The sequence below is a fragment of the Grammomys surdaster genome, unplaced genomic scaffold, assembly GCF_004785775.1.
Source record: "Grammomys surdaster isolate TR1022 unplaced genomic scaffold, NIH_TR_1.0 125561, whole genome shotgun sequence".
NCBI lineage: Eukaryota > Metazoa > Chordata > Mammalia > Rodentia > Muridae > Grammomys > Grammomys surdaster.
Window position 1 is genome coordinate 926,134 of NW_021620408.1, and position 27,694 is coordinate 953,827.

The 27,694-nt window shown below is 47.5% G+C and overlaps 1 long non-coding RNA gene and 3 other non-coding genes across 6 annotated transcripts; all 4 read left to right on the forward strand.

The window, feature by feature from the left end:
- The first annotated feature begins 6,519 nt into the window (after window positions 1–6,519).
- On the forward strand, window positions 6,520–12,798 carry LOC114638186. Of its 3 annotated transcripts, none has more exons than XR_003713842.1 (6): window positions 6,520–6,631; window positions 6,811–7,062; window positions 7,762–7,899; window positions 9,025–9,172; window positions 11,227–11,303; window positions 12,526–12,798. It is a non-coding gene; the product is annotated as an uncharacterized LOC114638186 (long non-coding RNA). The 3 variants fall into 3 exon arrangements; XR_003713844.1 differs by having other exon boundaries at window positions 6,933–7,062; XR_003713843.1 differs by lacking the exon at window positions 7,762–7,899.
- Window positions 8,423–8,554, forward strand: LOC114638209. The gene has a single exon (XR_003713848.1). It is a non-coding gene; the product is annotated as a small nucleolar RNA SNORA71 (small nucleolar RNA).
- LOC114638212 lies at window positions 9,949–10,079 on the forward strand. Its single transcript, XR_003713851.1, has one exon. It is a non-coding gene; the product is annotated as a small nucleolar RNA SNORA71 (small nucleolar RNA).
- On the forward strand, window positions 11,960–12,089 carry LOC114638210. Its single transcript, XR_003713849.1, has one exon. It is a non-coding gene; the product is annotated as a small nucleolar RNA SNORA71 (small nucleolar RNA).
- Window positions 12,799–27,694: the final 14,896 nt, after the last annotated feature.

A 27,694-nucleotide genomic window follows, 5' to 3' on the forward strand; every position in this document is an offset into this window, starting at 1 on the left:
AAACTCAGATCTGCCTACCTACGCCAGGATTAAAGGCACGTGCCACTACTGCCTAGCAGGTTGTCATTCCTGAGGACATGTGTCTTTACTGGTTTTGACATCTAGCCCAGTCTAGCCATGTTATCCCACGAAGGAATACAACTAGCAGCCAGTATTTTTGAGCACATGTAATATTTTAGGTGTTTTGGCCCGTTTAATTATTATTCCAGTATTACAGACTGAATGGTGACACCCTCCCCTAAGTCCAATTTGAAACTCTACCTCCCACTGTGGTAGTATCAGGTTGCAGGATCTTTGGTGGGGGGTGTGATCAGGTTATGAGGGTCCCCTAGATCTCCTTTCTTCCTTCTTCTTATTGGAAACAATGGGAAGGCAGCCATCAGCCTGTGATATGGGAGTGGGGTGACACGGGGCTCAGAGACTGAGTCTGCAGGTGCCTTGAGCTCAGACTCCCAGCATGTTGCTGGACCAAAATACCGAGGAAAGCAACTTAGGAGAGGAGATTTTTGTTTTAGCTTTTGATCGTTTGGCTCTATGGTTTCTGAGCCTGGAGTGTGTCAAGTGCTCACGACAAGGAGTGTGTGGTGGAATGAAGCTGTTCATGGTGGCCAGAGACCAAAAGAGAAAAGTCTGTGAAGTGAAAACTTAGGGCTTCTTTGGAAAGTTGGTTGGATGGTATTTTGCTGGAGCAAACACATGAAGGAACGGTTAGCTGATGTGGACACAGGTGAAAGGCTAAGGCAGACTCATGAAGGACACTGAAGCAGACACAGGAGAAAGGATGTTCTGCTAAAGCAAGCATGTGAAAGGACATGTGATGAAGGATTCTTTGCTAACAACACTCATGTATTGGTCTCCCTTACATTGCATAGTTGAGCTGCATTTGTCAGGACTCCATAGAGAGAAATGCACCAAAAAACTTCTGGTGGTGTGCCCAGGCTTTTCTGTTGCTTCCATGGACTCAAGCTGATTGGCAGAGTGATGTCAGCTGAGACAGATACACGTGCTTAGGCAAGACCCATAGGACGCACATGATGTTCGGAGGGTATAAACGGAACTTGATAGACAGTGACAGGGGCTGAGCTAGGCTTGCTTATAGAGCTAGCTGTGCAACGCTTGTTGGTCTCTAGTCTTTGCTGATCTTCGCTTCACTGAGAGAGGCACAGCTGAGAACTTTCCCAATGTTCCTGTTGGCCCTGGTCTCTCCTGCTGACTTGTGCCGAGGCTGGGGCCTGGCTGTCTCTGCTAGGTAGTGCCACTGCTGCTGATTCCCCTGTTTGCTATCCTGATTCTTCTGAACTGAACTGCTGGCATATCCATGAAGTGTTTGCAAGTGGATCCACCTGCCACTGTCGACCTGTGAACTGAACTGCAGATTTCCAGACAACACAGATGGGAGCTGCTCCAAAGAGCCTTTCTAAACAGGTCCACATCCTACACCCCCCCCCCCCCCCCGCCGTAACCTTTCTTTTTCACCACCTCTGGTGGGTGGTGAGCTACAAGGGAGGTTAAAACATTTAAGAACTGTCATTAAAAGTAGACTTTGAAAAAATTAAAGTTACAGGTCTGTGTTTCCAATACCCCCTCTGAGGGCAAGCCTCCAGTTACCTCTCCTCCTCCTACTAGGATCTAGCTACCAAGTCATAAGCACCTAGTCTTTGAGGCCATTTTTATGAAATATGAGGTCATATTTCAAAGCATAACATCTAGGCTTCAGAACCACAAGAAAAAGATTTCTATTGTTTATAAGCCATCCAGCTTATAAATCATCTGCAACTCCAGCTACACTCAGGTATAAATAAGGTATAAATAAGTTCTATTTATACCCTCCAGGCATCATGTGCCCTCTATGGTTCTTGTCTTAGCATGTGTCTTGTCTAAGCAAGTGTGTCTCTTAGCTGACATCACTCTGCCAATCAGAGCCCAACACACTCCACTGGCCTCTCTTGGCAGCACACACACACACACACACACACCCCACATACACAGCCCATGATTGGTGTTTTAGTTAGAGTTTTATTGCTGCGAAGAGACACCATGACCAGTGCAACTCTTACACAGGCAAACATTTAATTGGAGTGTACAGTGTCAGAGGTTCAGTCCATTATCATCATAGTGGGAAGCATGGGAGTGTGCAGGCTAACTTGGTGCTGGAGGAACCAAGAGTTCTATGTACCATCATCTTGAACCAAAGGCAGCAAGAAGGAGATTATCCTCCACAGGTTCCTCTGCAGGAGAAGGCTCTCTTCTGTCTTGGGCAGAACTTGAGCACTAGGTGTCCTCAAAGCCCACCCCCACAGTGACACATTTCCTCCAACAAGGCCACACCTATTCTAACAGGGACACACCTTTTAATAGTGTCACTCCCTGTGGGCCAAGCATTTTCAAATACATGAGTCCAGAAGGGCCAAACCTACTCAAACCACTATAGTTGGCCAGAAAGGATCTTGGATATGGTTGAGCATTCTGGGTCCAGGCAAACCCTGGGCCCCATCAGTGACATGTGTGTGCTTAACCATCAAGACAAGTTACGTGATGGGTATCAGAGGGGTGACTTCTTCTGCAGCTATAAGAAGGGTGGAAGTGAGGACCCATGGTATGAAGGCTAATTTCGATTGTCAAGTTGACAGGATCTAGAATACTTAGAGGGTGTTTCTAGATTGGGTGAACTGAGGTGGAAACGTCCACTCTGAATGTGGGTAGCATCATCCCACAGGTCCAAGGCTGAATAAGAAAGAGCTAGCAGGGGGCTGGAGAGATGGCTCAGAGGTTAAGAGCACTGAGGTCCTGAGTTCAATTCCCAGCAACCACATGGTGGCTCATAACCATCTGTAGTAGGATCCAATGCTCTCTTCTGGCATGTCTGCAGACAGCTACAGTATACATAAAAAAATAAATAATTCTTAAAAAAAAAAAAAAGCCAGGCAGTAATGGCTTACGCCTTTGATCCCAGCACATGAGAGGCAGATGCAGGCGGATTTCTGAAATCCCAGCCAGCCTGGTCTACAGAGTGAGTTCCAGGACAGCCAGGGCTATACAGAGAAACCCTGTCTTGAAAAAGCAAAAACAAAACAAAAAGAGAGAAAGAGCTAACAGGCACCAGCATACCATCATCTTTCTCTGCTCCTGATTTTAGATATAATACAACCAGCTGCTTCATATTCCTGCCACCACGCTGTGATCCTGCCTTCATAATTTCTGCCATTCCCCACTGTGATGGACTGTAACCTCAAACTGTGAGCCAAAAGAAACCTTCCCTTCCCCAAGAGGCTTGTACCAGACATCTCAGTGCAGCAAGAAGAGCAGCAACAGACACACTTGGGCTTGGGAGGTAACTGAGCATTGAACTCAGAATCCAAGGGAAGAACTGCCTTTCTCAAGAATCCTTGATGGACATTCTTCTTTATCTCCAAAAGCCCTGCACAGTCTGACTCTCTCAGACTTACTAGTCCACCTTGCTTCGTGAAGTCAGGATGAAGTAAAGGTTAACTCTGAAAGTACACTATTAGAAGGTATTCCCAGGAGGCTTTATTGGAAGGACCTACCGTTTAAGCATTGGATGGTGTAACATAGGGTTGCTCTGCTGCACCAGAGGAGGACTTCTTGGAAAAGTGTCTCCTTTTTAGTCATACATGTTTGTGGCTTCTGCTTAATCAAGCATTCCCAACACCTCTGCTTCCCAGTCACAGACTATGATGCCAATGTGCCCAGTACCCAGTCTGCACAACTTTATGTGCTAGTAGTCCCTGGGGCAGTTCAGAAACAGCTGAGTGGCCCTGGATGCTGTGCTAAGGCTCCCGTTAGGTTTCAGCCCCTGACCTCAGGAGCCTGAGCTTATTCCCTCAGATAGGTGCAGTAACAGATGAGCAGAAAGAAGCAGAGGAGGAGGACGGACAGATACAGCGTAACACCCAGCAGGACAGTCATTTGTGCTCAGGGATGGGGCCTGGAGCTCTCACAGGTCTCAATGACCCAGCTGCTGGCTTCTTGCCTTGACCCTCTTTGGAACACGCTGTCTTGACTCAGCCTTGACTCCTCCTCCTCCTCCATGGAAGAGGCCCAGGCCTCCAACATCCTCAGCTACTCTGAGGTCACAATCACTCCTGCATGTATGTTTGTGTGAGGGTGTCCAGTCCTGGGAACTGGAGTTACAGACAGTTGTGAGTTGCTATGTGGGTGCTGGGAATTGAACCTGGGTCCTCTGGAAGAGGAGTCAGTACTCTTAACTGCTGAAACTATCTCTCCAGCCCCTCAAAATTAAATTTTAAAAGAGGGCCGGGGTTTGGGCTTAGCAACAAAGCAATCACCTAGCAGGAGTGAAGCATTTGGTACTGGTTTAACCTCCAGTATCCAGAAAGAAAAAAAATACAGTATGATGACATCAGTTATCTTTCTCATTGCTCTGTAAAATACACTGACAAAGCCAGCTGATCTGGGAGGAAGCTATTCTGGCTCACAGTTTAAGGGTACAGTCAGTCCATCATGGGAGGGAAGTTCTTGTTGAGGTTCTGGTTGGGGTGGCTGGTTGTGCTGCATTCAGAGCTGGGACATTGTCGCGTCCACCCTCGACCAGCAAGGAAGACGCAACGAACGAGCGAGCTCTTCTCCAAGCAGTTTATTCAGGACCTTGAATAAGCTTCTTACTGACAACCCCGGGGAAGCGTCTCCCAGGCTTAAGTACTCTAGGAATAGCCAACCCCCGTCTGCCACATGGCAACAGCAGATAGGTACACACACACACACACACACACACACACACACACACACACACACTCACACGGAGACAAGCCAGATCACCAGCCACAGACAAATAAGGAGTTGTTTACTCCTAAGAGTCCTCACCAGCAGGTGGCAAGGACTTGTTTACTCCTAAGAGCACTCGCCAACAGGTGGCGGAAGGTGGAGACCAGCGCCATCTTAAGGGCGCAGCACTATGCGGCTCTCCACAGGACATGAAGAAAAACAATTGCTACTGCTCAGCTAACTCTCCTCTGTTAGTTCAGCTCAAGACCCCAGACCCCAGAACGGTGCTGTCCACACCCAGTTAAGGTGGGCTTTCTCATCTCATTCATTGTAATCTAGATCATTCCTTTACAGACATGCCCAGCGGCTAACTTAATCTAGGTGTCCCTCACAGGTGTGCCTAGTCTATTGTCTTCTAGGTGATTCTGAATCCTGTCAAGTTGGCAATATTAACCATGACAGTGCTGACACATTATTTTGTTACAGTATTAAATTTATAAAAAATACATCATTAGAACTAATTCTACCTTTTGCGTTAAAATTTTTTTTTTAATGCTATGCCTATGGGTGTTTTGCCTGAAATACTGTGTACCACATCTACACACATGTTCACAATGCCCAGTAGAGGGCATCATATCCCTTAAAACTGGAGTTATAGACACAAACATTAGGTGCTCTTTATGAGTATTGGGAATTGAACCCAGGTCCTCTGCAATCGCTTTTAGTTACTGAGCCATCTCTCCAGCCCAGACTATCTTTTCTGTTTTAGTCACCCTTAGAGACTGGAGAGATAGCTCAGAGGTTAAGAACACTGACTGCTCTTCCAGAGGTCCTGAACTCAATTCCCAGCAAACATATGGGATCTGATGCCCTCTTTTGGCAAGCAAGTGTACATACAGATAGAGCGAGCACTCAGACATTAAATAAATAAATCCTAAAGAGTCACTCTTAGGCACGGCAGTGGTGGTGCACTCCTAGCATTCGGGAGGCAGAGGGTCAGCATAGCCCAATAACAACATCTCACAGTTCCTCCTATCACAGAGACACACAGTTCCTAGATGTGGACATCTCTCAAGTATGGAATCTAGGACTCCCATCTCCTTCAAGGTTGCACAGGGCAAATCTGGATTTCTGCTTTCTCCTGACGTAGTCAGCCTCTGGATTCTTTCAGTGGAATTCCGTCTTCAGCCCCAAGAGCAGAATTGCTGTACAAGGGGCCAAGAGCCACATTTGACCTAGGATCCAGGCAGAGTTTGCGAGAGTGAAGATTTGGAGACACGTGAGCTCCTTCTCAGACATCCGTCTATCATCTCTGTTACTTGGATCAGGACTTTTCTGGTTAAGGGAATCGTTCGATCTGCCTTTTGATTTTTAGGTAGCGGGTTAACAAAGCATTCATTCTTTTCTCACACCTCTGGGCGCATCACTTTCACATGTTAGTCTCAAGCCACTACTGATCCAGTGTGGTGGTGTTTAAAGAAGCATGCCAGTAAGTCATCATTTGTTCCTTTGTGGCACCGCTGAGCCAGGAGCTATGGAATCAGTAGCTAGTAAGAGAGATCTACTTCAGAACAAATAAGAAAAAAAAATCGGCAAACAAGGGAAAGTTTCTCCCTTAAACCAATCATTGTTACAAATTAACTTAATAGTTCAAACAGTTGTTAGTCTCCTCTCCTCCAGGGGGCGCTGGAGGGACCGCCGCTCGGAGATGCTGCTCTAGGCTGCAGCGCGCTTTATCATTTGTACTTCCGCCGGCGCCCGTGGTGAAGACCAAAGTTTCCCGTCGCGTGGATGTGCTTCCTCTCTGGTCAATGCCATCCGCCCAAATCTACAGACATCCTGCATATTCCCGGGCTGTCTGCTGGTCTCCCCAATACAGGGCGCCAAGGTGAGTGCAGCGGGGTGCATGAGCAGCGCCGTTCCCTCCATCAAGCAAACAGGGCTGCGGGTGGGCGGCTGGTCTACAGCAGTTTGCTTTTCGCCGCTCCAGTATCCGAAGCCCCAAAGCCGTGTCTGTCGCCTACAAAAACTGGATCGTTATTTACGACTTGTGTTCTATGTTTTTAGTATCCTACCAAGGCGAATCCGTTGACCAGGGTCTAAGCTGAGGACGCTCCCAGGATCCCGGGTGCAGCGTCCGGGTCCCCCTGCCCTGCCTTGCACTGCAGCCTCTTCCCTTGTCCTGCTAGGCTGTAGACTGCACAGCCCTCCTGGAGACCGATGGAAGCTCCTTGGGTCGACAGCTTCTGCAGCAGCCGGAGCCCCCTACTCCCTTCAAGTCCGTGTTGAGCGTTCACGGTCCAGGGAGAGGATGCCTGGGTAAGCGCTGCTATTCCGGAGCAACTTGAAGCTCCGGTGCCTCTAAATAGCCTTCCCATGGGCACCAGCAGAGGGGTGGTGCGGAATCCGATCACTTGAGAAAGGCAGATGAAGCCTCTTAGCATTCTGTCTAAACTCCACCCCCACAGTTACCTGGCAACAGCCAGGTAGGCCTGGCCCTCTATGAAAGGGGCTGCTTGCCCCCTCCTCTCTCTCTTGGCTCTCTTGCCCTCTCTTACTTCTCCCTTTCACCTCACCCCTTCCCTTCCCCCCTCTCCACATGCTCATGGCCAGCCTCTACTTCTCTACTCTCTGTCTCTACTAACTTCTTAACTCCCCTCCCCATGCCCTGAATAAATCTCTACTATACCGTTGTGTGGGTGGTCACTCAGGGGGAAGGGATGCCTCGGCATGGCCCCACTGAGACATCCCCGTCCCCCATACCTCTCCACACCTCCACAGAACATATTCTTCCTCTTTATCTTTTTATAAACACATCAAAACCACTGTGCAGAGAGAAGCCCAGTGGAAGCCAGAAGTACCCAAGGGCAAGATTCTGGGGACAGCTCAGATCCATGTTGCATAGTGGGAGTCCCTTATGGGTGGGGTTGGGTCCATGCCACGTGGTTGGCTGCCTGGCAGCTTCTGTGTCTGGCATTCAGTGTGCTTCCCAGGTAACTGGGTGCTATTTTTTTGCAGACATAATAGCTTGGCTCTACAGTGGCCACGAGCGGTGTCTCCGTCCTGCTGGACTGATGGACCACGGTGCTCCTGAGTGAGGGTTGTGCCCTGGGATCTGGGGTGCAGTTTTTTCAGTTAGAGTTGGAAGTGTGTAAGGTGAGGCTGGGTGCTTTGAGCTCTGCCTGCTTCTTGCTGTACCCACTTGGGATCTGTGTCTTGTATGTCATAATGTTCCCACCGTCCCTTCTGTGTCCCTCTGCTTTACTTTGGTGGGGGTTGACAACAGAATGGAGAGGAACGAGAAGGATTTGGGGGTCATATGCACTGTCTAGATCTCAGTCACTGCTTTCTGCTAGCTTCCAGGCCTTGTCTGTTTCTTAGTTTCCTCATCAGAAAAACGGGACTACCAGTTCCTGCCTCTGACATAAGAGGTCTGTCACCCTTTGGCTCTGCCAGCTGGGCAGGTTGTGTTTATCTAAGACATGACAGCACGTGCTGGGTCTACTGCAGGTCTAGTGGCCAGTGCTCGTTAGAATGGTCACCTCCTCCCAGCAGTAACTGTTGCTTCTTTCTTTTGCTGGCTATCTGGCTGTTGTCTGTCTGTCTTTCTGTTTCCAGTTTAACCCTTGCTCATCTCTTGGCTGTAGCCTTCCCTCTCATCTTACTCTCTGCTCTTTGTCCCTGTATTCGAAAGTGATTGTGGGCTGCCGGTGCCCTGGTCATTGATACTGCAGGGAGAGGATTCGGAAAGCCTTTCCCCGTGTTTGGAGGATCCACACTTATTCTTGCCAAACCCTGGTGCTTTCTCACATCGCCTGCTTCCTGTCATTCTGGCATTTCTGTGAAGCAGTGGTTTGGAGCTGGGACGCCGGCTGCTTCCTTCAGAAGCTTTCTCAGCCTCCACACCCAGTTGTCACCTCCTCAGGACACTTGAGAACTTGTAGAAAATGTTACGTTGTTTGACTTCTAGCTAGCGTGCATCTTGCTGTCTTCTGTTAGTCAAGAGTCAGGGTTCTGACTGAACAAATGAACGGTCAAGGGAGAGTTACTTCCTGTAAGGCATTGTCACTTGTAAACTGAGTAAACAGCTTGACAGAGAGCCCCAGGAGGGAGCAGATTTGCTTCCTTGAATTCTTCCCTTGTGGCCTGCTTTTGATCCTGGCCTTAGGTAGCCGCTTGGGAAAGGTTTTTCTCTCCACCCTGTGACAATAGGCAGGAATGAGGGCCTGACAGCACACAGTAACTGATGTGTTTGTACTGCTCTTACATACGCAATGCCAGGTGAGACGGTACACTCCAGAGCGCCGTGTCCTGATGTGCCTTTGAGCACCCAGCACCGTGGGTCATCAGACCTGTCTCCCAAGAGCTCTGGTCCCTTCTCTAGAGAAGAAGTGGATCCACTGGCCGGGTGCTCAGGAGGCCATAGCAGGTAAGTCACTGCACAAGGGATTGGTGTTTGAGAATGTAAGGATGGCTCTGTCCAGTCTGGAGCCCCGGCCTTTGAAGTGCGTAGTTTTCTCTGCTGCTTTAGTGACACGGGAGGGGAGAATGAGTAGGGAGTGCTGTGTGGATCCTTCCATCTCCCTGGGAGACCTAGGTCATGCCCTGTTCCTCCAGATAACTCACTAGGGGTGAGTGTGGGGCTGTTCTAGTGTTGGTGAGTTGTAAGGGCAAGGGGTGGATATAGGCATTGGAGACACGTGCATGTGCCTCCATCTCACTCTGGCCTTTATCTTTGTCATTGTGTTAGGTAGCAGTGACTTGTTAGCAGTAGAGGGAACATCTATAGCTGGACAATTAGAAAAAGTTAGGGTGGTCTGGAGCATCTGCACTGGCTTCCTCAGGACCCCTCCCTCAGCATCAAAGCAGAACCCATTTTTCCCCCAGTGGCAGAAGTACACCCAGATGTGTGCCTTGCCTCTGCCCTGGAAAGCAGGGCCTCAGCCTAGACATTGTTCCCTTGAGCTGCCATCAAGCGACCAGCTGCTCTCTAGCTAGTCCACAGAATACACCATAAGCAGTCTAAGCTATTTTGAACCTCCATTTCCAGGCTTGGAAAACCAAAGCCAAGACAAAGATTTTCAGGACTGACTCACCTTATTGGCAGATTGTTGGTGTTCTGTGCAGTTGATGTTCACTGTGGCTTTCATCTGGGCCTGGCATCCGTCTTCTGTCTTTCCTAGGGTTCCTTTTGTCCTTTTTGGCCCCTGCATCCGAAAGTGATCTTGGCTGCGTGTGCTGAGGTCATTGGTAACGCAGGGAAAGGATGCTGAAAGACATGTTCTGAGTTCGGGGTGTCTGTTCCTGACTCCTCCAGCTCCTGGAGCTTTCCTACACTTGTGTCTTTCTCTGCAGCCTTATAGAAGTATAGTGCATCCTAGAAGCTGCTCGTCAGTGCTGGGTCTTTGCAACTTGGCGTTCTGTTTCCAGAAACTTGGGGTGTTTGCATGTTGTGAGGTGATGGATCAGCACAGATTTCCAAAGGTCTCTAGACAGGTTCTTCAAGTTTTCACATAGGAACAGAGGAGAGAGAACAGGAGGAAATGTGGGCTGGACTGAGTGGACTGGGGAGGGCAGGAGGTAGAGCATGTGATAGTCCGTAGGCGTGTGTTGAGAAGGGGCTCCCTGGTACAGAATGTGCAGCTCACTTCCTAGCCCTGTAGTCCCTGGCGGCCTGATGTGTATATGAGCCACCATCTTAGCCATCTGTGCTGCCGATTGTCTGGCCTTTTGGAGCTTTCTTTAAAATGCATGGTTTGCAGACCAAAATGCAATCTGACTTTTTTATTTCGTGTGTATATGTGACTGTACATATGTATGTCTATCATGTGTGTGCCTAGTGGCCATGAAGAGTTTATTGGGGGCTTAAGAATTTCAGAGGGTGAGTCTGTTCATGACCAGTATGCCTTCGGGCGTGGCCATGTTGAAGCAATAACTGAGAGCTCACATCTCACTACAACCAGGCAGAGAACTAACTGGGAATGGCATGGGCTTTTGAAACCTCAGCTCTCTTGCCCCACCCCCATGACACCTCCTCTAACAAGGCCACACTTCTAATCGTCCCAAGCAGTTCTACAGACTAGGGACCAAGTATTCAAATACATGAGCCTATGGGTGGGGCCCATTCTCATTCAAACCTGCACACACATCCAGATTGCTCTTAACAAAACTAAAAGCAGGAAAGCCAACTTTATCAGAAGTTACAATGTAATCAGTGTGAGGAAAGAAAGAAAGAAACCCATCAAGATTATGCAGGTAGCCTTCGCCTGTGGAAGATGGGTGCAGTCAGAAGGAAAAGAATGGCAGTGTGGGGCTGAGGGTGGGATCTTGAGTTGAGTGCCCTGCATGGAGGAGGAAAGGGGTTCCAGGAAGAAGCTGTTGTAGCTACCTTGTATCCCACCCACCCCCAACTAATAATTGTATCTTGGTTCCTGTTGAAATCTTGGTTGACTATGAGGTCCTGAGTGTGGCTTGTCTCTGCAGGATTGTCAGTTGATCTCTGCCACGTGTGCGCACCAGTTCTTGGCTTTCCAGAAGAAGTTGGAACAGGGCCCTTGAAGGTATGAATCCAGACGCCTCACTAGAGAGCAGCAGTGGTCCAGCAAAGGCCACAGTCATAAGGAAAAGCAGAGGCTGCTTCCCCACCTGGGCCAGCAGGGACATTCTTCCCCCCAACCCCCAGCCCCCGCCACCTCACTTCCTCACATCTTCATAGTGTGAAGTAAAGAGCTGCTTTGGGGTCACAGGAGCACCTGGGAAGCTTCAGGCCCCTAGGTTTCGTTGGGATCTGCAGTGCTTGTTGGCTTGAGAAGGGCTGCAGTTGGGGTACAGACAGTTGGGTTGCAGTTAGCCTTCTCTGAACTGTGGTGGGCACTTTTTTAGGGAGCAGTCCTATCCCAGACTTCCTGACTAGTGAGTCCTCAGAAGTACCCCCAACCTTGTTCATTTTCGTTCATTCTATTTAGTAAGAGGCCACTGAAGTAATGGTTCTCAAATTGTGGTCTCTGAAGCAACATCACCACCATCCCTTGGCGTGTGTGTGAGAGTGCTCATGCCTGCAGGCAGCAGTATTTAGCAGCTCTCTTCTGTTTGAGAAGCTTGGAGAGTTGGGAAGCCACCTCTGTTAGAGGCTGTGAATGTGGTCACTGTTTCCTGGTCATTTGTCCCAGTTGGGCCATTTCCTAAGCTGCCCATCCCACTGTGGCTTCCCTTCTGCCCCTGTATTCGAAAGTGATTGTGGGCTGCTGGTGCCCTGGTCATTGATACTGCAGGGAGAGGATGCGGAAAGCCTTTTCCCCGTGTTTGGAAGGTCTACTGTCCTTACCAAACCCTGATGCTTTCCAACAAATCTTCCTTCTCACAGCCTATTGGTCTCTTGGTTGCTGATACCAGGTTTGCTGATACCAGGTTCGCTGAATGTCCTCTACTAGTGCTGGGCACTGTCCTCAGAGGCTTCTGGAAGGGAGATGATAGAAGCCAGCCTTTGCCCTGAGGGGTTTTATTCTGGCTCAATTTTGGCAAATAACCTATGAGTCCCAATCACATCCTCCTTCCATGGCTACAGACAAGAGGCCTGCAGAAGCCTGTCTGGTAGGAGGCTGGTGTGTTCCCACACACCACCGGAAGAGTAAACTTGGCTAACAGGGACTCTGGTCTCTGAGCCTGTCTAGCTCTGACCTGCTATCAGCTTCCACTTAGCTAACAGTGCCAGAAGCGATGTGGTGACATGGGTGGAGATGTAAAGCATCATGTTCTTCTCTCCCCCCACCCCCAATTTTCTAGATGATTGTGGACACCAGAGGGCCAGGGAGCGGACAAGAAGACCATGCTCAAAGTGAAACTGGAGACACCACCCCCTCAGCATCATGAAACAGCTTTTTACTTTAGTCATTGGCTCAGACATACCAAGTTTTGACACCAACACCTCAGATGGCCATGTTCTGTCCCTGTGACCATCTGCCAGTGCCTGGAATGACTAGAACTTGTTGCCAACTTCCTGTTACCTCCCTAACAGCTGTGCAATAAACCTCAGGTTAATTCAGTCTGCCTTTAAAATCCGTGTCAACCCATGAACTCAGGGCTGGCCGTGTGGAAAAGGAAGGCTTGGGCTTCCGTGTATTGGAAGTGTACAGTTAGGACTGGGGCTAGTAACCTATATGCATTTAGGGCTTGTGAGAGTTAGATTGCTGAACAGTCAAGGTCAGGACTTGGGAAAGGTGCCTGTGTCAGTAAAGAAGGCTGAGGCGGGGTGTCCCAGAGTTCTAGGATGTGATGTCACTGCTAAGACCTGGGGGAATGAATGGGCAAGGGACTGGGATATAAAATGCAGAGCATCTTCCTGACAGGACAGATTACTGTAGACAGGTGGTTGCAGTGGGAACCAGCTGTGCTCAGGGACTGGCTTTGGAGGCCCTTAAGGAATAGAAGTGCTCCCTCTGGGGTGAGAGGGGTGGAATTGAAAGAGAAGAAACCCTCCTGAGTAACTACTGAATACCAGTATGGCCAAAGGAAAAACTGACAGAAAGGATGCAATTACTGATGGGTTTATAACTAGGACTTTTGTATTTAGTGAAGGACCTGTGGAAGGAAGGCTTAGTGGGTAAACGTGCTTGCCGGGCTTGATTCCCAGAACACAAACAGGGAAATGATAAATTTTGCTTTTTAAACTATGTCCGTGTAGGGAGGTCTACAGTTCACAGAATAGAAGGCATATAGTCACTGCACTGAGAATTACAGGTGGCCTTGAGCCTCCTCACATAAATGCTGGGAACTGAACCGACCTCTGCAAGGACAGAAATCATTTTTGACTGATGAGCCATCTCTCCAGGCCAGTGAAGAGGGTTTAAGTCTCAACCTGTTGGCAGGCTGTAGGTATGGACAATTAAGATGCTTCTGGGGTTGTGGGAACACAAAAAAAACTAGTTTTTTATTTTAGAGAAAAAATTTTTTGGCCAGGTGGTGGTGGCGCACACCTTTAATCCCAGCACTTGGGAGGCAGAGGCAGGTGGATTTCTGAGTTTGAGGCCAGCCTGGTCTACAGAGTGAGTTCCAGGACAGCCAGGACTACACAAAGAAACCCTGTCTCGAGAAACCAAAAAAAAAAAAATTTTTTTTTTTTTAGTTACCCAATCTGAGTAGGGTGGTCTTTTCTATCCTGAGAAGGTATCAGCTAAGATTTGTCTTGATACTTGACATTGCTTTTGGTTTATAAACATCCTGCATATCTGTCATTTGAGCTAGAGATGGGTCTAGGAATGTTCTTGACTTTTTATGGACATGTACCAAGACTGGGATTAATGGTAACTTATTTTTAGCTTTTGGGCATTCCATTAGCTTTGGTTACTATACAAATCTATTTTAATAGCGTCCTGAATGATCAACGTAGAGAATGGAGCCCCACTGTTGGTTGGGAAGAAAGTTAACAATGGTACCTATAGCAGGACCACCTTGGATCTGCTGGTGATATAAATAATGACACAAGAGACTTATTATTTTAAAGCTTGGGCCTTTTGCTAAGGAGTTTCCAGTCAACTCTAACCTGACTAATTCTTGCACTGTGTTCCACCATGTGGCCAGATCTACCTGTGTCCACTCTGGTTGTCTATTCAGCACTTATAAGGCTGAATCTTCTGCCTCTGATTTCTCCCAGAGTCCCTCTGTCTGCCCAGAAGATCCTCCCTCTACTTCCTGCTCAGCTGTTGTCCGTTGGTTCTTTATTACAGCCAGTCATACAATTCTAGATTGCCTTAGGCAGGTGAGGAAGAACAAATTTGTAAAATAGAAAACCAGGTAATAATAGAATCCTGCCAGCATTCAGCTTTCTCCTGGTACAGAATTAACAATTGAATATACAGAGACACACCTTCACACAGTGAACCCCAACAAGTACCTGTCACACTAAGAATGACTTGAAGCATCTTGGTGGTCATCTGTATACATGTGAGTATGACTTTAATCTTGGAGATTTAGGGTATGAATACCCTTCCTCCCTTCAGAGGGTAGAACTTGACCCCCTCAAGAAGAAGGCTTTCTTCTGTAGAGGAGGCAGTCCTGTCTCTTAGACCACTGCACAGGGCCATCTTTTTCTGGCACCCCGCTTTTCCAGAGCACGGATGGCACTGCCCATTTAGAATCCTCAGGATAGGGTTTCTCTAAGGTAGTAGGGTGTTACCTGCCTGGGTTAAAATTATTGCTGTGTTTATAATAAAAATTTCTCCAGGTCATTTTGAACTTTTTATTTCTGTTATTGAAAATCGCCAAAGCTGAATTTAAAAGTGAATTTGCAATGTCTGGGCCCCCACTGTCCCCTTTGCTGTGTTCTAATGTCTGGAGCAGGTTGATAAGCAGTATCTGACTTAACCTTTCATTGTCGTGAACTTAATCGAACAAGTTAAATTCCATATCCCATAAATCTTGCAGTTCAGCCCTTTTGCAAAGTGCATACATCTCATTTTGCTTTATTTTTATTTCTACTTTAGACCAGGCCTCTACATTAGAACAAAGCTATCATTTGATACTGTTCTCCACTGAAAGCACTTCCAGCACACCCCCCTTTTTGAGTCACCTGTTTATCTCCACAGGCAAGCAGGGGAAGGCACAGGTGAGAGCCACTACCTCAGCCACTGGTTGGTTCCGGGAATGGCAGTGGCCAGTGGACACAGGTGTCTTGCCATCAGCAGATTGGTTTGCAGAGACCCTTCATCTCTGAAGAACAGCTGGACAAGCGGAAGCAGGGGAAGCCTCTTAAGGGACAGACTAGCAGCTGTATGAGAAGCATCTGTAATTTGGGTTATAGAGGTAGAGACGGAAGATGAGCTCTTGGGTCAAATGTGGAAGGATGAAGGTGTAATGTTAGATAAATGAAGTTAGAGTCAGAGAAATGTGTAAGACAATACCTACTTGTGCTGAAAATGGATATATATATATATATATATATATATACACACACATATATATATGCATATGCTTATGTGTATAGATCTACAAAAGGAGATACACATATACACACATACACAATTATATGTAGTTTTAGTGTGCCTTTCTATTTTGCTTTTCCCAGTATATAAATTTTATTCTAATATGCCTTAGGTATCTTTTTTCACCAAAGGAGATCAAAATGTCAGTTTTGGACTTTGAAACAGGGCCATGCAACAAAATAGCAAGGTAGGATTCTTTAGGCCTGTCTATTGTTCATAATACTAATGAACACACTGGGTGATCTGTCCCAGGCAATTTTCAGATATGTGAGAGAGAAGCTTCTGTCCACTCTTCAAGTCTTTTTTTTTTTTTTTTGGTTTTTCGAGACAGGGTTTCTCTGTGTAGCCTTGGCTGTCCTGGAACTCACTCTGCAGACCAGGCTGGCCTCGAACTCAGAAATCTGCCTGCCTCTGCCTCCCAAGTGCTGGGATTGAAGGCATGCGCCACCACTACCCAGCCACTCTTCAAGTCTTAGCTGGGACTAGGAAGAACATGGACATAACTATGGGCCACAAAAAAAAGGCATGCTGCTTTTCTGACCTTGAAGGACAGGAAGTAGAACAGAGAACTATGGCAGGAGGCTAAGGAAGGTGTCTCCACTGGGGAACAGAAAGCAGAAGGCCGTGAAGGCTCAGTTTCCCTTGTCGGGACTCTGGCTCGAATGGTGCAGGTTACAGGCTGCAGGTATGTGGCTGAAGTAGGAAATCACAGACTGCTTGTCACTTAACACTTGTAAGAAGCCACCTTTTGGTGGCCCCCACCTCAACCTGTAGAATAGCCAGGACAACTGGATACTGAGTGGTGGGGCAGAGGTAAGAGTATCAGTTAGCTAGAGATGCCATAGCAAAACATTATATGCTGGTGGCTTGGGTGATGGAATTAATTTTCTCACAGCTTTGGAGCTGACAAGGTCAAGGTGCCAGCTGCTTCAGTGGCTCGTGGGTGTTTTCTACATGGTTTGTGAAAGGCCTCCTGGTTGTATCTTCATGTGATGGCGCAAGAATGGCCTCCCAGGAGCCTTTGTAACAAGGACATCTATTCTACCAGTTTGCCTCATGGAGCCTTGACTTCCCTCTCTAATCCTCCTATCCCCACAGTCTCATTGGAGGTTAAGATTAAACACACAGACTGGAAAGATGGTGACAGTATTCAATCCACAGCAAGAGGGGACCTGCAAGATTGTAAGCAGGCCCAGGAGCTGAAGAGCCAAAAGTGTCTACAGCAGAGCTGGCCAAAAGAAGCCACGGTATCAGATCTGCCTTCTGCATAGGATCTGGCACTGGCCATGGTGATCGGTTGGCACTTGACAAAGATTTATCAAAAGAATCAGTGTGTGTCATGGGTTGGGGTGGGGGGTTCCCCACTTCTCCATCCTTTAGAAGCCACCTTTTCGTTGAGTAACTGCTGTAGTGGCTCTCCTCAAAGCTGTTGTTCTTTTCCAGTGAGTGACATTTTGTTCCAAGCATCTTTAGGGTCCTGGGCAGTGAGGGCCTATTCTGGCTGGTTCTTACTTCTGCTTTTACTTTGCATGTGGAGTCCTGGTACAGGGTAGCATCAAGATGTCTTCCTACTTTTTAGGCAAGGCGGCTTGCAAAGGATTCAGCTGAGAGAATACACAGATGGGCCAGAGACCAACAGTCTTCTGTCTTGGGTGAGAGAAGGTGGTGGGTAAATGTATCACACAGTTGGGAGTGGGAAAAAAGGGAATTGAATCAGAGGGAAAGATGGGGCAGGAGGGGTTGTGTTCCTTTACATCAGGCAAGAAAGCAAGCCATGGCTGGAGCAGGTGGTAAATGGGGCCCTATTTACTCCTCTCTCTAGAGGAAAAGTGTTCCAGGCAGAGGAAACAGCACAAAGGCTCTGACAGCAGAAGCTCACACACACCTGGGGCACTTAGACTGAACCTTGAGGATCTCTGAAAAGGGATTGCTGTTTTGTGGAGGAGAAGGGGTGTGAGAAGACAGGAGGCAAAGAATATGGTAGGAAATGAGAGAAGAAAAGGAGCAGGGGGAAAGATGGCTCATGGGCTAGAGAGATGGCTCAACGGTTAAGAGCACTGACTGCTCTTCCAGAGGTCCTGAGTTCAATTCCTAGCAACCACATGGTAGCTCATAACCATCTGTAATGGGTTCTGATGTCCCCTTCTGGTGTGTCTGAAGGCAGTGACAGTATACTCATATACATAAAATAAATAAATCTTTAAAAAAAAAAAGGACCAGGTACGACAGCGTAACCCACCCAGATGTGAACTTGAGTTTGCATCAACTCCTGGATGGCATGTTTAAGCAGGATCACCAGGCTCCAGCCACTTCTGAATCTATGTGTTGGGTGGGGACAAGAGTCCTTCCTTCCAAAGAGTTATTTTATTTTTGGTTATGTGTATGTGTGTATACATCAGTGCAGGTGCCTGCAGAGGCTAGAAGACAAGCGTCAGATCCCCGGAGATGGAGTTATAGAGGGTTGTGAGCCACCTGATATCGGTGCTGGGAACCAAACTTGGGTCCTCTGCAAGAGCAGTAAGTGCTCTTAACCACCTAGCCATATTTCTAGCCCCAAGAGTTCTCATTTCTAATTCAGTTCTCACCGCTGCTCAGGGACCACACTTTAACTGACCTCACTTCACACTAGCCAGGAGATGGCTCTCCTACCTGTGAAGCCGCCTTCATGATGGACAGGCAGCCAGCTTCTTCCAGAAGAGCATGAGTCCAGCTGCCGACTCCGTCTGTTCAGACCATGACAAGATGTCTGTAAATCTCTTAGGAAACATTAGTAAGCTACTTGGATCCAGCCCTTTACTGTCCTGTCAGAGGAAAGGAGTCCATGCTTGGTAATACGGCTTTGGTCCTCTGCCAACGTCTGTGTTTTATCTTCAAGTTGGCAAAAACCTTATCCTATGGTAGCGGGAAGACAGCCCAACCAAGTTCTGTCTACCCCAACAGCACTCAGCTGACCCACCACACGGGGGGAGAGTGAGTGACCTTGTCCCCCTCTGAAACCTTTTTATTTTTGTCATGGGGGACGGGAGAGTGTGTGTTTCTCTCACATTCCTATCCCATAGCACAATCCGCACAGCATTGCCTTGTAACTGAGCATTCTAAATGGAACGGGGCGGTGGGGAGGCAGGAACAAACGTGACATGCTCCACGCTGGGCCTGTCACACAGCTCTAGCCCAGGCCAGAGTGAAGTGTGGGGAAAGAGGAATGTCAGCTGTGGTCACTGTGATTAAGAAGAGAGAGGTCAGGGCTGGAGAGATGGTTCAGCAGTTAAGAGCACTGACTGCTCTTCCAAAGGTCCTGAATTCAATCGAGAGAGAGAGAGAGAAAGAGAGAGAGAGAGAGAGGAAGAGGAGGAGAGAGGAGAGGAGAGAGGGATGGAGAGGAAGGGAGGGAGAGAAGAGAGAGGGAGAGGAGGAGAAAGACAGACAGAGAGAGAGACATTAGGGTCTAGGACAAACTTCATTCTTCTGATGCAACTCTCAACCACAGTCCTGTCCCGCCACCACAACCAAGAGGCTGGTTTGTATTCCTGGTAAGTGCTTAAACAATTTTCTGATAAACCTTAACACGATTAGAACCTCTTTAGGGAAATCAACTACCTAAACACCCAGTGATTATTAGACGCCTTGTCTTATGTTCAGTTTAATAATGGTTATTCAACCGTTCTATTTTCCCGAGAACCTTCTTTGGGCAGCTGTGGATTGGGTTCTGAGCAAACTAGAAATGTAACTTGGACACATGCTCATAATCAATTTATCTGAAAATTAAAAAAAAAAAAGAAGAAGTAAAACTGACATTTTGAGAGGACACATGAATTGTAGCTAAGATTTCAGTTACTGCTGCTTACCAGACATGTATTCACTGCTTGCTATCTCTATAGAACAAACTGAGTTATAGTAGCGATTTTGTTTCTGAGGTGCTCAGAGAGGAGTAACACACCCAAGACCACACAGCCAGTAGCAGAAAACCCCAGACTTGGAATCTAAGCATCCGGGTCCAGAGCTGGATACTGCTGTGGAGTTGCACTTCTGCCTTTGCTAAAAGAGTTACAGCAGGAGACAGAAAGTGGGCTAGTCCCTGACAGAGGGGCTGGTTTGTGCTATGCAACTAACTGTACAGGAGAGAGAAGGTCCCCCCTCAGCAGTGGGCTTGAAGAAAGGACGGGCCGTCCCAGAAGAGAATATAGGGGAAGGCCGTATGGGGACAGTGAACAGAGCATGTCACAAATGGTGACCCATGGGCTTGTGAGGAGACTGCAGATCCAGCTGACAGCCATGCGCGAGGACCCCAGTCCTTCTATAGAACCAACCTCCTGGATGTTTTATTCTCTGGATAGAAGAGCCCGTTCCAATCCCATCCCTCATTGGTAGAGTGACCTTGGGCACCCCCACCCCCCACCCCACTGGACTGAAGGTTTTCTTTCCTGTAAATGAAGGGCAATGACGGCGCTCCCTCCACAGGCCGCCAAGGATTCAAGGACACAGACCTGAAAAAGCAATTCGAACCTGCCTGGCACCTACTAAGGGCTCCAGGAACCGGAAGCTGTTTCTGCTTGAGCGTCAGGACCCAGAATGGCGTTAGAGCGCCGTTTATTTGATTTGTGTGTGTGTGTGGGGGGGGGGGGATTAGCTTGCCATCTTGTCTAATTTCAGACTTTTTGAAAAGTTGTGAAGACTAGTACAAAAAAATTCTTATACAAGGTTTGTACAAAGGGTCACGACAGCCTAGGGAGGGCTGGGCATGTAGCTCAGTGGGTAGAGTACTTGCCTCTTGTGCATAAAGCCCTGGGTTCCACTCGCAGAATCTCATAAACTGGGTGTGGGGGTGCCCACCTGTAATTCCAGTACTCAGGAGTTGGAGGCAGGATGATAAGAAGTTTGAGGCTAGCCTATCTCAAAATAAATATATGTAGAAATACATACCGGTATATATGTACTTGTCCCTGAACTATTTGTAAGTCAAATACACACCACTGGCTTTTTATCCTCCAATAATCCAGCACATCTTCCTGATCAGCAATTCTTTTATCTAGTCACCGTATGATGACTGACACCAGGAAGTTAACACTGTTGCAGTCCTATTATCTACACGGAAGGCCTTATTTAGATTTTTGTGTAGATTGCCTCATGGTATCCTCTATGAGAAAGGCATATGGAACTATTTAAACTCTATTTTTTAAAAAAAATACAAAGCTATTTAAAAAGATAATTAAAAAAAATAAAAAAAATCAGTGCCCAAAACAATCAGCTATTTTTATAGTTCTAATAAGAAAATAATTATGACAACCATGGGCCTTGAGAACCTGATTCATATCTCTCTTAATCTGGTCCGTCCAAGACTACCTGAGCTAATGGTGCCTGAAGCATTGGGGGGCTTTATGAGGGGAGCCCTACTCCCAATTATCAACATTTGCTTGGAACCATTTGAGAACCCTCCATGCCTAGTTTAGAGGGGACTGGGTGTGTGTGTGGGGGCAGTAGGGTGCCTCCCATTCCTAGCTAGAGACTATTCCTTGCATCTTGCGGGACTCCCCTCCTGGTGCTCCCTTTGGGTGCCCCTGGGTTGTAGCACCTTGTGTGTAGGGGCAGAGCCTGAGCTCCACTCCCACCCTTCCATGTTTACGTATTACATAAACAGTGGTGGTGGAGGGGTCTCCTGTTCATTTCCCCCGTCCAGAATCCTATTTTATATATTCTTAGAGCCAGTTTAAGTAATGCGTTTTATTATGAAAGGTCTTTTTTAATGTAAAGAAAACACTAGATGACACAGTGCCTTTGTTTGTCCTGTCTCTTTAACCTCCCTGAGCCACTCTGAGTCCTCAGCCTTTCTCCTTTATCTTGTGACTTGAATATTTATTGTTCAAGGTTGAATCTCAGGTGTTGGGACAAAGCTTCCAACTACGGGGTTGGGTGGTGGGTGGGAGGTGTCACATTTTTCTGCATTTTTTTTTGTTGACGACCTTAAAATAGGGTCCCAGGATGGGAAGAGGTGGGGAACACTGGACCACCTGACTCATTAGCATCCCCCAGAACCTCTGCAAGTAGCCTGGTGAATTCCAGGCTAACCATCAACCAAAACTGACCATTTTCTTCCAGATGAGACATTCCAAGCACCACCAGCAGATGACTCTGCAGCCCATGTTTCTGACAACGCTCCACAGGCTTGGAAAGCAACCCCGTCGGGCTTCTAGGAAAAGTCTGCCTGAAGCTCCCCCCCCCCCCCAGCTCCAAGGCAATCCATTTCCTCCTGTTGCTTCCCTAGAAAGGGAATTTACATCATCCATCTCTTGTCCCTTCAAAGTGACTTCTGTGGGTGCCTTGGGATTTTTGCAAGGCTCAGAACTGACTTGGGGTTCCTAGGCTAGAGCTGATCCACCCCTCAAAATGGGGCTCTTCTCTGGTATTTCATGGGGCAAGCCACCCAGGGACTAGTCCTAGTATACTGGTTAGCATTTACTGGGGACTTGTGGCAAGCCAGAGGCTGTGGCATGTTTCCCAGGCAGTACTAAATGCTGAGACTCATTTGAAGGGCCCCTGAGAAGAAGTAACCTACCCAGGGTCACACAGCCAGTTGCCACTCTGCAGCAGGAAGTTGCTTGAGTGATGAGGACAGTAATGTCCACCTTGCTTGCTGCCTTGTGCTTCAAGAGCTCTGATGAGAGTCTCTCTCTCTCTCTCTCTCTCTCTCACACACACACACACACACACACACACACACACACGCACACAGGGGTGGGGAGAAAAGACAGAGAAGAGCATAGGGATAATATGACGAGTAGCTAGTGAGGAGCAGCTGCTGTTCTGGGGATCTGCCTGTCTTTGACTCCTCAGTCATAGGTGTGCACCTCCATACTGGTCTTGTACAGAGGGTTCTGGGGATCTGAACTTAGGTTCTCTTGTTTGCCCTCTGAGCTATCTCCATCACTGTTACAGTTGAGCTATTGCTGGATCCTGTTATTTTCTCATCAAGGCTGAGAAGCAGGCTTTGCTGGGGGGGGGTGGGCAGTGGCATGCATGTAGGTCACTGGATGTCGAAGAGTCACTGTGGTCTGTGCTGGTGAAACGTGTTAGAACCTCTCTTGAACTTGCCCCTAAATATTATTGCACTGGGAGCTAACAGTAGTTCCAATGGCCGCATTCTCCCTGCAGAATCTCCATGTGTACATGCTAGGACAAGCGGCTGGCTTCTTTTTGCTGCTGGTTGCTGTTCGCTGCAGGACTGCACCATCGTGAGCTGACAGTGCTGAGGCAGGCTGCTGAGTAAGCATACCTGAGCCAAGTGTGCTTGGACTTCTTGGAAAACAAAACAAAAAACTTAAAGGATCTTGTGTTTAGGCTAGCTTTCCACGTTGTATGTCTTCTCTTTTCCTGTTTGGAACATGGTCAGGGAAGCTGCGGCCATTTTCAGGATAGTGGGCAGGCAAGCTAGGAGACTGAGTACCTGGTGTCCCACTGGCCTGGTCCTTTTTTCCTTGGACTGCCTTTCTTCAGACTCCTCCTTGTGAGAGAAAGCAAATTCCCATCTTGACTGTGATGCTCCATTTGATTGCCTCGGTCCCTGCGGTTGAGTATGACTCCCAGTTGATGCGATTATCAGTGGGGGTTGATTGTTCCTGGTTGATTGTCCCCAGAAGCTCTTCAGCCAGTGAACATAAAGCTTCCCACAACATGAAATTGCCTTTTATCATGGATGCACTTTGGCCTCCTTAAGGGGCAGGTAGAAAATAAGAATAAAAAAAAAATAGGTCCCACTAGTTTTTAGCTATTACTTTTTAAACTCCATATAGAAGTCTAACATCCATATAAAAATGCTCCTGTCCTCTTACTCAGGAGGAAGGCTGTAGAACCCAGGACCACCAGCCCAGGCATGGCACCACCCACAATGGGCTAGACCCTCCCCCACCAATCACTAATTAAGACAATGCTCTACAGGCTTCTCTACACCCTAATCTTACAGAGACATTTTCTCAATTGAGGGTCTCTCCTCTCAGATGACTTTAGCTTGTGTCAAGTTGATATAAAACTAGTCAGTATGCACACACGTCTACCCTGACTAAACACTTCATAGCATAAGTATCAAAACATCTCATGCCTTTCCCCAAATATGCACAATTTTGTTTTTAGGTATGGTTTTAAAAAATAAGTTTGAATTGAACAAACCCAAAAAGATCAGAGGATATGGGAACGCCTTTTGTGAGGGCAGGAGAACTTTAGAACTGTGTAGATCAGTTCTGGGGAAATAACCATGCTGGTAAAGGACTTCACATGCAAGCATGAGCTGCTGAGTTTGAGCCCCAGGATCCCTGTAAAGTTCCAGGCACAGAGGTGTGATCTCAGCGCCAGGCAGCTTCCTGGGGCTCCTCGCCTGCCCTAGAATCAGCCTCAGTCCCAGTAAAACAACTCTGTCTTTGAGAAAAATCTAGGGAGACACCTCCTCAGGAGTGACATCTCAGGTTAATGTCTGGCCCTCGTGCACATACATGCACCCATGTACATTTGAACATATGTAAACATGTAAAAATCGGGGGAGGGATGATTCAGCTGGAAAAAGGACTACTATACAAAGCTGACAACTTGTGTTCAATCTCTGGAACACACACAGATAAACACATACACACACACACATGCACACACACGAGCACACACATGTACAAATACAGACACACCAATAATAAAGCAATAATAAAGGTTTTTTTTTTTTATTTGTTTGAGACTTACTATACACACCAGGCTAGCCTCAGTCTCACAGTAATCCACTTCCTCTGGCTTCTAAGCACTGGAATTAAAGGCGAACCAACACACAACTAAGCTTAAACGTGAATGAATGGCAAGAAGCCAGCCTGGAGACCAGATGGGAGATCCTGACTGGGCCATGCCACACAATGCACAGATCTTAGCTGTACAGCGCTAAACATTTTCATAAGGTGGGCACACAGTTATAGCTGCTGGGATATGGAAATGTGATTGATTCTTACCCTGTAAGTTCCCCTCCTTGTCTGCTCAGTCATCGCTCGAAGGGAACTTCGTCCCAACTTCGGACCGCATAGAATGCCTTGCCTGTTTTTGAAAGTTACATAAATGGCAGCACACAGCATGAGGTCTTTTGTGTCTGGCTTTCTCTGAACATTGTATCGGAGAATCCATGCATGCCGTTGCCCTGGGAACACTTATGCCAATCTTGGAGCTCGAGGAGCAGCTGGAGGGAAATGGTGCGTGAGATGGACAGACATTGCTGCCACCAGTGCATGCTGGGAGAGAGCATAGCTAGACAGGGCAATGGGAGCAGGTGTCCATGACCAGGCCACGTAGCTGCTAGCCTATCATATTCACGCTGGAATTGCAACTCTAACACACAGAGCCAACATTCTGTGGCCAGATGGATAGCTAACATTCTCTAGATAGCAGCCATCTTTGGACCCACAAATCTTACAATTTATATCCCCAACAGTCCTTTCACTGACAATCACCCTTATCACACATTGTTTATGTTGTTGTTGTTGGTTTGTTTTTTTTTGGTTTTTTTTTTTTTTTTTGCTTTTTTGTTTTTCGAGACAGGGTTTCTCTGTGTAGCCCGGGCTGTCCTGAAACTCACTCTGTAGACCAGGCTAGCCTCGAACTCAGAAATCCTCCTGCCTCTGCCTCTGCCTCTGCCTCCCAAGTGCTGGGATTAAAGGCGTGCGCCATCACTGCCAGGCATTGTTATTTTATTATTATTATTATTATTATTATTATTATTTTAGTATTTTAAGAGAAGGCTTCACTATGGCCTAGAATTCACTATGTAGAGCAGGCTGGACTTGAACTCATAGAGGTCCACCAACACTGTCTCTGGAGTGCTGGGATTAAATTCATGTACCATAATGCCTGGCTAGTTAATTACTCTTTACGTCTTTAAATGTCCATAGACAGACAGACATCTTTCCTTCTTGCAGGTCTCCATGAATCCACAGTTCTACGACTTACATGACACCCCTGAGCCATTTGAGGGGAGTCTTTTCTACATCCCTCTTGCTCCGACATACTTATTTTACAGCTTTTCTTATCCAGAATCATCGTCCCATTTTTTAAAAACGCTACCTCCTAAATGGAAGAAAGTGAGGCTGGGCCAGCTGCCACTATCCTGTTACCACAAAGGAAGAGGCTGGACGTGGCTGAAGCATCCCCGAGGGCTCAGGGACAAAGGGAAAGAGAGAGCTTCCTGTGAGCTTCTGTCTCTAAGCTGAGCCTGAAGTTTGAGCTCATTTTGGCCTTTTCAGTTCCATGAGCTGCAGGGTCTCTGTCATGCCACAGCTGACTTTGCTGGTTGTCTGGGGCTCAGGGAACAAATCTTGTCAGATCTATTGAGTGAAGAGACCTCAGAGGTCAAAGAGAAGTGGCCGATCTCTAGAGTCCACAGAGATTGAGATCTGGTCCCGATGACAGTTTGTCCATTTGCAAGTCATCATTTTTGGGTCTCACTGGCGGATGGAGAGGTCCCAGGACAGTCAGTCAATGGGCCCAACGCTCTGTGAGAGCTTCCTTGAATGAAACCAGCCAGGAGGGGCTGGCGCATATCTTTGGTCATCGTATGTGTGGCCATCTGCGTCTGTCACTTCTGAGTCTTCTGGAAATGATGACTTCTTTAGGAAGAACCCGCTGTGCAGAATCTGGCTGCCACAGTCGGAAGGTGCCGAGAGACTGGAGCAAGGTGGACAAACCGGAGATTTCATGGGGTACAAACTGTTAGCGACTGCAGACAGGGACATGTCTGGGCAGCAGTGACACATGACGGTCACTGCCTCTAGCCAGGAAAAGAGACTCTATACTTTTTGTCCTTTTCTGTGCCCGTCTTTTTCTCTGCCTTCATGGCTCTGTCCCTATCTGTCTGCCTGTCTACATGTCCACTCTGCTCCCTCTCCAGGTCCCCAATCCCCTCCCTTTCCCTAACAAACCTCCTCATACCAGATCCGTTACATGGCGTAATTACTCAGGCATACCTTGGCATATATATTTTACAGTGTCCACCAAAGTGGATACTTTTATGTGATTCAGACAACGCTTAATAAATATTTTTAAAATATTTTATTTTAATTAATTACTTTTTTTTTTCCAAGGCAGAGTTTCTCTGTGTAACAGCCCTGGCTGTCTTGGATGGAACTTGCTTCCTAGACTAGGCTGGCCTCAAACTCACAGAGATCTGCTGACTCTACCTTCCAAGTGCTAGGATGGAAGGCACGGGCCACCACCGCCTAGCCTTATTTTTTTTTTATTCTTATTTTTTTGTTATTGATTTTAACTTATTTGTCCCCTGTGATTTTATCTGTACTGTAGGCCTCACCTAATCAGTCACCCAGGGTACAGGAGGGAGAGAAGTGAAATGACCAACACCACTCTTGCATAAGTCCAGCTGAATCAACAAGCCCACCCTGGGTCAAGGGTGACCAAGGACTAAGTATGAGCTGTAGTCACAGGTGAGGATGGGAATCTGAGCTGAATAGCCAGCCAGGCCAGTATGCAAGGTAGTGTCATGGCGAGTGACCTGCACACAGAGGCCACACTTTACAGAGACACACAGGAGCATTTACAAGACAGGCTGGGGCTGTGGTGATTTATGGTACATATTGTCAACTTGACAGGATTGAGAATTATCTAGAAAACAAGCCTCTGGGCTTGGCTGTTCTGGGTTATCTAGATTAGGTTAATTACATTGGGAAGACTCACTTTTCCTGTGGGGAGCACCATTTCATAGCCTGAGGTACCAGGCTGAACGGAAAGGAGACAGCAAGCTGAGCGCCAGCGTTCTCTCTGTTTTGATTGCAGATGCAATGTGACCAGCTTCCTCAAGCTCCTGACATCCTGGCTACTAAACCACAATGACTGTACCCTCAAACTGTGAGCCAAAAGAAACCATTCTCTCTGTCCGCTACCTTTATCAGGGTGTTTTGTCACAGCAAGACAAGTGACTAGCACAGTGGCTAGAAAAGTGTGTTCTCATGATA